Raw genomic sequence first — 11,421 nt, 5'->3', positions numbered from 1 at the left:
GAATAATATTTTTCTCTCACAACATTTCAGACAGAAACAGTATTTTTCAGCCAAAGATTCAGTGAGCCGAACGGGCCAATGTTGCTATGTGCTTCAGCACGGTACCGCCCCCCCCCCCCCCCCCCCCCAAGACGCGTCGTCCACATCCTTTGACTGCTGTTCCCTCGTCTGCAAAATGCAAATTAAATCGTATGCATCTATCGGTCCGCAATTGGGTAGGTATGTTTATAAATTGTATTTAAAAACAAATACAATGACTAGTCATCTTCACACATAAGTATACTACATGTCTACATCCATTTGGACACGCAAAGGTGTTTTAGTTTTGTCATAGGTCAAGCTCTCTCTGTAACTTACCCAACTTTATTTATATTAAAAAAACGCATCGAGTTAATTTCATCGAATCCAGCGAGGCCATTTCTCCGTGGTCGTGCGAGTGCCCGTGCTAACGCCACGGTTTTATCTCACGGATACATAAAAATCCTGCTACCTTTACATAATTATTACACGCTTCTAGCTATGAACTATATTCTTGTTTAGAAATCTGCATTGCCTGCGGTTCCAGGGAATTAGGCTGTTCTCTCCTAATCGGCTAATCCATGTATCATGGTAGATATGAAGGGCTTTAAGTTTCTTGCATCTCTATTGTTATTACATGAAAATCCTACCTCAAGACAAAATTTTGACAATGAGCCCAGAAGTCAACACCATTTAGAATATTGTACTGCAGACCTTAAAATAGTGGCGCCCTTCAGCTACAGATTTGGTGTACACATTGACCATATCCCACCTTCAAGGTTACATAGTAAGGCTTATAAATTTACAGGCTGAAAAGGTGCAGTTCTCTTTCAAGTGTGCATGTACAAATGCTTGAATATCCCAGGGACCAATTTCACGGAAGCACCTTCTGCTATCACAAATTCGTAATTACGCAAGAGATGCGGCCATGGCAGTGGTGCTGAAGACATTTGTTTCATCAAATCCATGGAATGCTCCGCTGCAATAATTGCATCTTAGGCTGTATAAAGAGCCACAGGCACCTCAAATTCATCGAACTGTGTCATGATCTCTACAGTTGAATTGGGAAGCACTGAAATCATGTCATGGGAAGCAGGATCAGCGAATACACGAATACGGTTTGAGCCCCAAGTGATGCAAGATTTAGATGTTTTTATTGAGCCAACTTACCAAGGGGATCATATGTTGGCAAGGTGATGTTCCGTGGGTAGTGCTTGCTTTTTAATACACTTCCATTCGTCAAAGAAGTAGTAAGACAATCACGTGGCTGGAAACATAAATTGAGATGAGCATTGCCATGCAATATGTGTCATTTGAAATTTGGAAATAATATAAGTATCCAATTTGGGGGGACAGAACTGTTCAGGCAAATATTCAAAAGTGAAATTTATGCAACCAATATTGACCAGAAGATAATAGAGACCAGCTGCTTGCAAGTTAAAACGCAATGAAACAGTAACCAAACATGGCACTGGACATCGGTATTGTTATCAAGTTTTGTTTCCACAGGACTCAGAGCAATCATTCAGCATGTATACAAAGGATGTAAAATTCTTCAGAAACATTGAAATTTTAGCAAATGAAATATTGATCCTGTAGAAATAATATTTTTTATTTACAGATATGTTTTGGTGGTAATCTGTCTACACAACAGTCATTGGTTCTACTCATGGCCGTAATATTTCATAACAATAAATTATAGGAAGTTGTGCAAGGGAAAATGAGGAACTGAACCCTTCTCGCAAACAATTTGTGGTGATCCCCCAAAAGCATGTTATGACATCGCTCAATGCATATTCCTTACCATTTGAAACATGTATTCCTCTACTTGACAGCATTTCCTGCAACCCATGACGATCCAAATTTATAACAGAGAAAGGAGAAAGTTCCATATGCTGGTATTCTGGTTGTAGGCACTACTTTCCAAAACCATGCTGGTAACGTGAAGGTACATTAGGCTAGCTAAGAAACCAATGCTATGGTATGGGTAATCTGCAAAGACCCAGGTACTAACAGTAACGTTATATACTTGAAAAGTAGAGGTCAAGGGCAAGGATGAAATACTGTAATCTTGTATAGAAAAATAAGTACAATTCTTGGTTTGCACAAACTGATAAACATGATTATAAATGAATTGCTAATCTTTATGAAACACAGTTTTAACTTTCAGAACAAATAACTATTCAACAGGTACATAGATCATCTTAACATGCATCAGTTACACGTAAATAACTAAACTAACATACTCTCTCCTTGTCCCCGACGGCGGCAGCGCTCATGGATTATAACATAATAAATATGCAGCAGTCAAAGACAGTCCGACAGCGCAAGAAGTTTAATCAGTTCATATACAGCTACTGTGACTTATTATAAGGATAACACCACATGGTTGAATTGATAAGTCATGGTAATTTAATTCAGAATATGTTATCTCCCCTCCTTGGAAGAACAACTGTTTTTCCAAGTTCTGATGTCATTGACGCAAATTGCCACCTGCCACAATGGCGTAAATTCATTCAGTCAAGTCAACTTGCTACAGAGATAAGGAAAACAACCTACATTGCAGCTAATGTCTTACCAGGTCAATGCCGACCGTATCATGAATACCAGTTTCGAATGCAAGCTTCAGCTTTATCCCCAGTCCGTTTGTGCTAGCAACAAGAAAATCATCCCCTGTTCAGATAAAACAACAGGGAAGCAAAGTTTCAGAAAGTGCAGCGCAAGGAAGGATCACGGAATTGATATTATTGCTGCATCGAGTGAGAACTAAGAAGCAGCAAATAAACCATCCAACTACATGGTGCAACAAGAATTCAGACAAAGATTTGGGTATTGGGATGCATATTTGAGAACCTTGTCAGTATGCATCAATAGGCCATTGCAAGTGTAAATCCCTGCATCCTGCAGGTTCTTCACATCTCCTGCATTTATCCCCTGAGAAATCACTGTGCCAAACTGATGCATGCACCACAGTTAGCTATGACACGCAAGATCAAGAAGCATAGAAATTTAAGCACAACATGATGTGGAGGCATTTCTATGCTTTGATATTTATTTGGCATTTCAACTAACTAATTACATGTGCAACATGGTGTCTAAGAAGGCTCACGGATTCAACTCATGATCCTCTCTCCCACTGCAAGCTAACCGATATGGAGGCTAGCCTGCAGGAAAAATTCACACAAAATTAATCTGAGATTAAGATTTGGGCCCGGAAACACACGAACAAAAAAGGAAGCTAATTGATTTACGCATCAGCACATTGAATGGCATTGAACATGTGAATACAAGAAGCATAAATAATTTAAACAAGCTAATAACACATCACAGGAAGCATAGAAGCTATTAGATTGTCACGTTGACATAAAAATTTGAAACACATGGACACAATCCTCACCAATCCGTTGCCAGATCTGTCAGGGGAGGGGGCTGGAGCTGTTGTCGTTGCGTGGAGGTTTGAATCTCGAGTATAGGAGTCAAAGCCACTGGCCGCCCTGGTCATGGACGAGGACGACCTAGATCGAGCAACGGAGGCCCAGGGGTGCGGTGGGTTGCGGTGGTTCCAAGGGGTTGTGACGCGGCTGCGTCGCCGGGGGAGGAGGCCTGCTGCGGGTGCTGGTGCGGCGGCCGGCGGCCTGGCGGCAATTTTCTCCCCCACGCAAATTAGAACAGACGTTGAGCATTGCGAGTCGAGCGGACGGAGCACCGGGGTTGCCGCCCGGGCTCTTGTACTATCGACCAATAGCAGCATCGCCGGCGGCGATCTTGGTAGTTAGGGTTGCGGTACCATCTCTGGATTGAAACCCACGCCGCCGCCGCGACCCATGGCCTCCTGAGCCTGAGCGTTCACCACCACCGATGGCGGTGCCCGCGCACGGCTGCAGGGACACGGGGGGAGTGTGGACGGCCGGCTGTGGCCACGCCGAGCTGTGCCATTGGCGGTCAAGGTGATGACGGGGACCGCGGGGACCTTGGGCGGCGCCTGCAACTTGCTCGGAAGTTGGAGACGAAGAGACATGCGCCGCGTCCGACCCGTGCCATCGGCGTTCAGATCAGGCACGGCGGTGGCCGGGAAACCTAGCCGCGTCGGGAAGCAAGAGGCGGCGGCGGAAGTCGCTTGTTTTTTTTCTTTCTGCAGAGCGACGGTGTGTGCATGGGGAGTGTTTGAAGCCGCGTGCGTGGGTGGAGGGCGCGTGGCTGAGAAGCCTGGCATCACACTTCCAACATCGGCCATTGGATTGGGTGTGGGTGTTTTTTTTAGCCCTTGATTTTAATGAAGACGATTTATGGTGTGCATTTTTGTGGGTGTATAATGGTTGGAGGCTCTCAACGAGAGATATTCTTCTAGGGAGACCTAGTATAATTTTTATTAATCCATTATAGTAGAGAAGAGATTTGTTCTGTTTCTTCTGCCCCTTGAATCCAGCGATGAGATTGCCGGCCTCCAACGAGGTCTCTGCACGTCCCTCCGGGCTCCGGGCTCCTGCTCCTGCACTGTAGGCGGGTGTCGGCCTCCCAGCGGCCGATAGGTGCCTACAGGAGCCGGAGCCGCGGAGCCAGAAAAACGAGCTTCTCCGGCTCCGGTGGTGTCAGTGAGAGAGGAAAGGAGGAGAGAGAAAAACGGCTCTGATAAATAGTAACCAGGTGTTGGGCCGACAGACCGGAGCCGGAGCCCTGCCAAAGAGGGCTATAGTCTCAGGGGAGAAACGAAGGCTGCTGCATCAAGTCTTGGAGTGTCATGTAACGGGCTCGGTGGGCCTAGGAGCAGGCCTCGTCCCATCTATCGGAAGGGCCAGAGTACAAAGGACAGGAAGCTATGCTCAGGAACGCATCCAACAGAGTAAAAAATGGTAGAGTACGTGAGGCGGTCGGCGCGTCCCGGTTCGACCTAGGGCACACCTAGGGTCTGGCGACCTTGGCGGCGATTCCGGTCGTTGAGGGTTTTTGGCCGTGATCGAGTGGCTTCCTGCGACCCTGGTGAGTGCTGCGCGTTCGGGCCCGAGGGTGAGCGCGCCGCCGTCGAGCGGCTGTGGGGCGGTGCCTTGAACCCTAGCCCGTGCGTTGGCGAAACAATGCCATGCGGTGACTCGGCTTTTGCTTCCCGCGCGGCGCCATCCGGCGGCCGGTGGTGGCGGCCAGCAGGTGAGAAAGGTAGGTCCCGTCGGCCCTCTGTTCTTAACTCACTTCGGGTTAGGGTTATGGTTTCAATCCGAGTTGACTCAAATCCTCTGCTTCTATTTTCTACCCCGATCTAGATCTACACACTAGGTAAGGCTCATCCGATACCAATGATAGATATAGTGGATCACCTAGACATAGATCTAGCGGGTACAACCTTACATACGGGATAAAACTTCCTACAACATGATCTATATATATATATAGAGAGAGAGAGGAAGGGAGGTGAGATATCACCGACCATTCGCGGGCTTGGAGGAAGAGCTCGACGTAGCCATGGCGAAAGTGATGCGGTTCGGGTCGGCGGTGTCGCGGTGACGGCGTTGAGGTCAGTCGCAGTGTAGTGGTGGCGCAGAGACGACGGTGAAGACGGCAACGGAGCTTTCCGTCGCTGGCTGCGCCCCTCACTAGATTGGATTGGGTTTGTCGGTGGGTGTGGCGGCTCACGGTGAACCTCGTACTGAGAGCCGTCGGCCTCCACCTCTCTTTATAGCGCAATGCGACGGAGACCCACCAACCATGTAGGGTTGGACGCCCCCGATCAGGATGCAAGGTCAAGACCTAACTCGGCCGTTGGGCCAAGCTGGAGAGATCAACACTAACAGCAGCATCACCAAGTCTGTCATTTTCCATTGGCCACATATACAAGTATCGAACGGTCAAGGGGAGCTCGCGTGGCACATCAAGTCAGCTGAGTCATTTCTGTATTGCCGACTGAGAGTGCACATCAAGGATAGAAGGCCAGCGATTTATGGGAAAGTGATCGGCAGCAGAGTCCACCACCGTTCTTGGTCAATGCAGATACTCCTTGATCTCAGAATTATTGAGTTTGAGACCTTGATGTTACTATGGTTACCACCTCTGTGCTGTTGTCTTGCATATGACAGGAGGTCTCAGCTTTCAGTATGGGTCGTCTTAATGGAAACACTAGGATGGCAGGTGTTCGACCGAGGGAAATGCATGGAGAGCGCCTATCCTGTGATTTTGAGGGAACTGTGGACACCAACCCAGGAAATGTTTCAACATCTATGGCTTGTTGTTGCATCAGACCTGATTCCTTGGCCACCACCTAAAAGCAAAGTAGGAGTGCTGCAGCTGTGTGTTTGTTTTATGCTTGCTTGGCCAGTGAGTATGCTTCTGGATATTAGAGAGCAGCAGTCATTCAGTGTTTTGCCACCGTGCTGTGTGCCGTGGACTATTGGAAATTTTTGGCTATTCACGTATTCTTGCAGTTGGCCACATGATATCTCTTGTGAGATTGATGAAGAGGTTCAAGTGGCTCGAAATCAACGGTGGCAGTTAAACCTTGGTGTTCAACAACATTTTGACCACTCGTCACCATGGGATAAAAATGGTTTCAGTCCTGGGAAGTGTTCACTCAACATTATCCATCAGTGGAGACCAGTAGAGGAACTGAAACTCACATGCATTCCATTCAGCACAGCAATGCTCCATGTCTGCATTTTCTATAACATCATTTTGAGGGGAGGATCAGGAAGCGTTTCCTATCAGTTAGTTACATGTTGGAGTTACAAAAGAGAGGGAATTCTGCTACTGTGGTCCCAGCAGCAAAAGAGAGGCAAGTCTGCTACTTTGATGCTTCAGGTTGCACGCCTTGATAGCCAAACCAAGGTTATTCGATCAAGGGATCAACCTTGCACTTAGGCCACATACCAATCAAATGCGGATTCAATACCTTGGAAGCAGCAGCATGCAATGTCGTCACTTGCAGGAAGCCATATGTGCAAGAGTAATGTTTCAGAGCATTCAGTAATGCTGATGCTTCAGGATGTTCAGAAATTCAGTCAAGACAAACTCCTAGCCGCTGGTGATAAGAGTGCTGAACAAATATAGAAGTTACCGCTGGGCAACAGTTACAGAAGGTGTTGCTGAAGTGATGCAAGTAAATGTGGAGCTACTCAACTGTAGTGTTTGCCAAGGTATAACAGATCATGAGGATTTAGATGACATCCCGAACAGCGGCTTGAGGGCAAGCCGCTTTTCAAGCGGAGGGGAATGTCATGTACCGGGCTCGGTGGGCCTAGGAGCAGGCCTCGGCCCATCTACCGGAAGGGCCAGAGTACAAAGGACAGGAAGCTACGCTCAGGAACGCATCCAACAGAACCTGTAGTCCTGAACCCGTCGTCTTCTTCCTCTGTCCTCGTCCGAGACCCCCCTTGCTGTTCTTGCTCTCTACCTCCGATTCCTTGCTATTCGCTGTCTAAACTCCCTCTGATTCTCCAAATATTGTATCAGTTACTCTTGTAATAGTGATTGGTAGTCAAGGTTCGTGACGTGGAGGTGTAGTGCTGAGCCAGCTGCTGCATGACTGAATGAGCGTGGTGTGGAGTGTGCTACGTCGTGCGTGCCCAAGCAACACTGCTTCTCCGTCTTCCTTGTTGGGCGAGACCACGGCACAAACAGCGGCAACTGCTTGCTCTGCCTTCTCAACAGCTTTTAGTCTCCCTTGTTTGTTCCTAACGTGAGTACTCTCAGCGAATTCCTCAGATTATATTTCTTTATATGCTTTGTGGTCATGTGATGTTAAGTTAGTACCCAATTTTTCCTTGAACCAGTAGCCTCATTTCTTGCTGGTTCTAGTAATAATGCTACAAGGTGCTAAAGTTGATTACTGATTACAACATCCTAATCTGATCTTACTTTTAAGAACTAATATGTAAATCAACAATGCTATAAGGCATATGTAAATCGCTATCAGATTGACACCTGTGTTGTGGAGGCTACAAATTCAATCTCTAGTACATATATACTGACATCTGTTGAGGGTACAAAAGCGAAGTATCATCCTCAGATAGACTTATGGCTAGAAACATTTGTGTAATTTTTATGATTTTCTTTTCAACTTTCTTTGTTTCTTGATTGTAACTAGACGCTTTTAATTTGTCAATAAATTCCAGTAGGGGCTCAAAACCCCTCCCGTTCCCTCAAAAAAAAAAACATCTGTTGAGGGTACAAACATGATAAAAATTTCCAAGCAACAATGTTTTATTCCAAACCCAAAACACAACATCAAAGATGCATGAAAACAGAAGTAGCTGGCAACTTTGTCTTTCCATGGTGCACTTGTTCTGTTCATCCTTCGAATAGCTCCTGCAGCATCTCCTTCAGCTCCTGAGGAGTGACTCCTGGGATGATCCTATTGTTATCCTCCAAGTATTCTGTAAAGCCTGAAACGACTTTCTCGATGATAGCTTCACGCAGCCTTTTCCTCAGCTCAGGATCCGGGACTTTCCAGAGCTTTTGCGCAGCGTAGGTCGACTGAAACTTGGACTCGAACTTTCGCAGCGGTGAGTCTCTCGTGAAGCAACGAAACGTGGGATTGTGCAGGCATTCCAACACCGGTGCCCAAGTCACTTGGAGATAACTCTGTATGTATCCGTCGATTCTGTTTGTGAGGCTGTTCAAAAACCTTAGGTACGTGAGGTCATGGAGATGGGGAGGCCAACTTGTGCCTAGCAGCTGCCGTATGAGGTAGGAGTTGTTGGTCAAGAAGATGAACCTGATGCTCTGGTTCGTGAACGACTGCGACACTCTGGCAAGCTCTTCCTCTAGGGAACCGACTACCTCTATTGTCAGGGTAGTCAAAGAATACGTATCTCCCTGATGACTTGCATAATTCGCGGGGAGAAATGGTTCAGTAGAAAACACAATATTGATATAGTTTATGAAAGACCGAGTGGCCTTGTGGATAGCGGGTGATGACTGCAGCAGGGTCGTCTGAGTAGCACCCGTTGCCCTTGGGAAGACGTCGTCGTCCAAGGATGGCAGAGTGACAGCAGTCCTGATGTGATCAAATGTGTCCCGTATGGCCTGATCCAGCTTACACAGCTGTGCTGACAAGAGGCCTCCGATATCGTCAGCTACCTTTGTGGACTGCACGTAGGTAGAAGAAACATGCTGTTGGCTGCTGGCACCATCAACATTCAGAGGAATAGGAAGCACACTGGCTTCGGAATAGGAAGCCACCATGATCTGATCTGAGGCTGCGGAGAGAGCATGGCGCACATCTAGCAGTGCCCGGACCTTCTCAGCAGCCCCCATCACACTGCTAGAAGGAACATGCTGTTGGCTGGTGGCACTGGCACCATCAACATTCAGAGGATCAAGAGCGACAATCGCGTCAACAAAGGTGAACATCTTCAGCAACGTTGCCTTGAGAAACTGTGCAAATTCTGTAGCCGGTGGCCCAACGGTTGCTTCACCGTCGCTGTGGAGTCCATTTAAGCATTTCCATACGGACGTGCTGATGACCTGCAGAGCCGGGATCCAAGTCTGCGCAGGACTCTGTAGCTGCCGTGACCGTGAGATGAAGGTCCTCTGCCCGGATGCGTCGAGCTCGGCAAGACGGAGAAGCCAGGCGACGTGCAGCTCCGAGAGCCACCTGTCCGGCGCAGTGGCGTTGCCGTCGGCACCAGCACGGAATTCCTCCACCAGGCCCCTCATGTGCCGGCGCGTCTTCACAGCCTCCTCCTGCCAGAGCTCCATGGCACTCTCTTCGTCCTCGTCTCTGACTGGTTCGGATGAGGTGGTGTACGCGGAGGTGGAGAGGGTCATGATGGTACGGGTACCTGAAGTGGTGGTGGTGGTGATGCTGCTGCTGCCAGTGCCGGTCCTGGGATTGTTGAGGGCTAGAGCCAAACTCAAACTCAGACTCCCTTATTATAAAAATCATATTAATAGTATTAAATTTATAATGGATACTCTCTGACTCATTAATTCATTTTCTTCTATAAGAGTGGGTTTTAAGGATCTCCTCTTGAGGAGCTATCCTATCTTAACTGGTTTGGCAAAAAAAATTTGTTTCATATAGATTTCTTAGCTTGTATGACTCTTAAAAGATTTATAATGGATACTCTCTGACTCATTAATTCATTTACTTATTTCTTCTTACTCTTTTTTTTTGTCTCATTTTCTCATTTCTGGAAGACTATTTTTGACATAACATGGTGGTGTTGAAATTTAATAAACAGACAAAAGAAGCAAATGAAACAAAGTATAATGAAATAAAGGTAAAGTTAATGAATCACAGGATTAGCGTCAAATTATAAATTAGTTTGATAAAACGGGTCAATAAGTAGAGTGAATTCATTCAATCATCACATAACAATTTTATTTATTTTTTGGTCGTCTTCATTCGGTTATAGTTTGTAATATGTCTATGCTTGAAAGTAAATCGGTGAAATATGATGTTTCGATAGTAAATAAAGATAATTTAAGTTTAAACTATGGTTTACTTGTAAGCTTATCGAATTTAATATAATCATATAACCTCAATATATTTTAAGGTTACCTTTTAACATATGTCTTTTTTTTCTTTTCTAGAAATGCATACTGGTATTCATGGTCCATAATAAGCTCAACTGCTCAAGGTATCCAACTATCAAGGCTGCTATTGACTTTCGTGTAGATCACGGTGGCATGCCTGCAAATTTTAGCCGGAACTGGTGGCACCCTAGATGTCTTTATTATTTATGACGACTGTTGAGGTGTCGCTTCCCAGCTAACCCCTATTTGTCGCAACAACCCCGCCCTGCCCCCCTCCAGGGCAGCTACCAGCTTTCAAGGTATATACATCGTACATACCTGGGGCCCCTTGGTCTGGGGGGCCTGGAGCGGCTGCCCCGTTTGCCCTCCTGCAGGGCCGGGCCTGCCTGCTGCCAAGAATCGGCTGCAGAGCGCCGTCGCCGTAGCCACGCCCGGTGGATGGAACCTTCTTGGACCTCCATGCTCTTGGCCAGAGCGCCGCCATCCCAGTCCCGGCTGCTTGAAATCTCTCTGTCTCTGCGTGGATTTGAAGCTGGACGCGCACGCAGCCGGCCAGATTCGATCAATAATCTGCAGAGCGACCCGTAGGCGTAGCGTGTTGACCCGTGCTCTCCCGTCTCATCTCACAGCGCGTAGCGTAGGCGTCGGGTGTTGTTGACCTTGACTGCCCAACGGCCCGGGCCGGACCGGACCGGGATAGGTGTGGCAGTGCCTGCCGCTAAGCCCAGCCTGCTAGACAGAGACAGTGCAGTGGAGGGCTTATTTTGTGGGCTCGTGGAAGACGGTGGGCCTTCCGTACTACTTGTGCAATTCGTTTCAGAACAATAGCGTGAATGGGCTCTGTAGGCGGAAAGATCCGGTTTAAATAAGGACCTGTTTGGCAGGGCTCCTCTCCGGCTTCGGCTCCGGCTCCTTCAGAGGAGCCCTGCCAAATGTTTT

The 11,421-nt window shown here is 47.2% G+C and overlaps 1 pseudogene; it reads right to left on the bottom strand.

Moving 5' to 3' along the window:
- Positions 1-8,025: 8,025 nt before the first annotated feature.
- On the bottom strand, positions 8,026-11,104 carry LOC136521913 (uncharacterized; annotated as a pseudogene).
- Between the last annotated feature and the right edge of the window lie 317 nt (positions 11,105-11,421).

The sequence above is a fragment of the Miscanthus floridulus genome, chromosome 18 (assembly GCF_019320115.1).
Source record: "Miscanthus floridulus cultivar M001 chromosome 18, ASM1932011v1, whole genome shotgun sequence".
NCBI lineage: Eukaryota > Viridiplantae > Streptophyta > Magnoliopsida > Poales > Poaceae > Miscanthus > Miscanthus floridulus.
The sequence above is the reverse complement of the archived record's forward strand: the minus strand, read 5'-3'. Positions and strand labels throughout refer to the sequence as shown.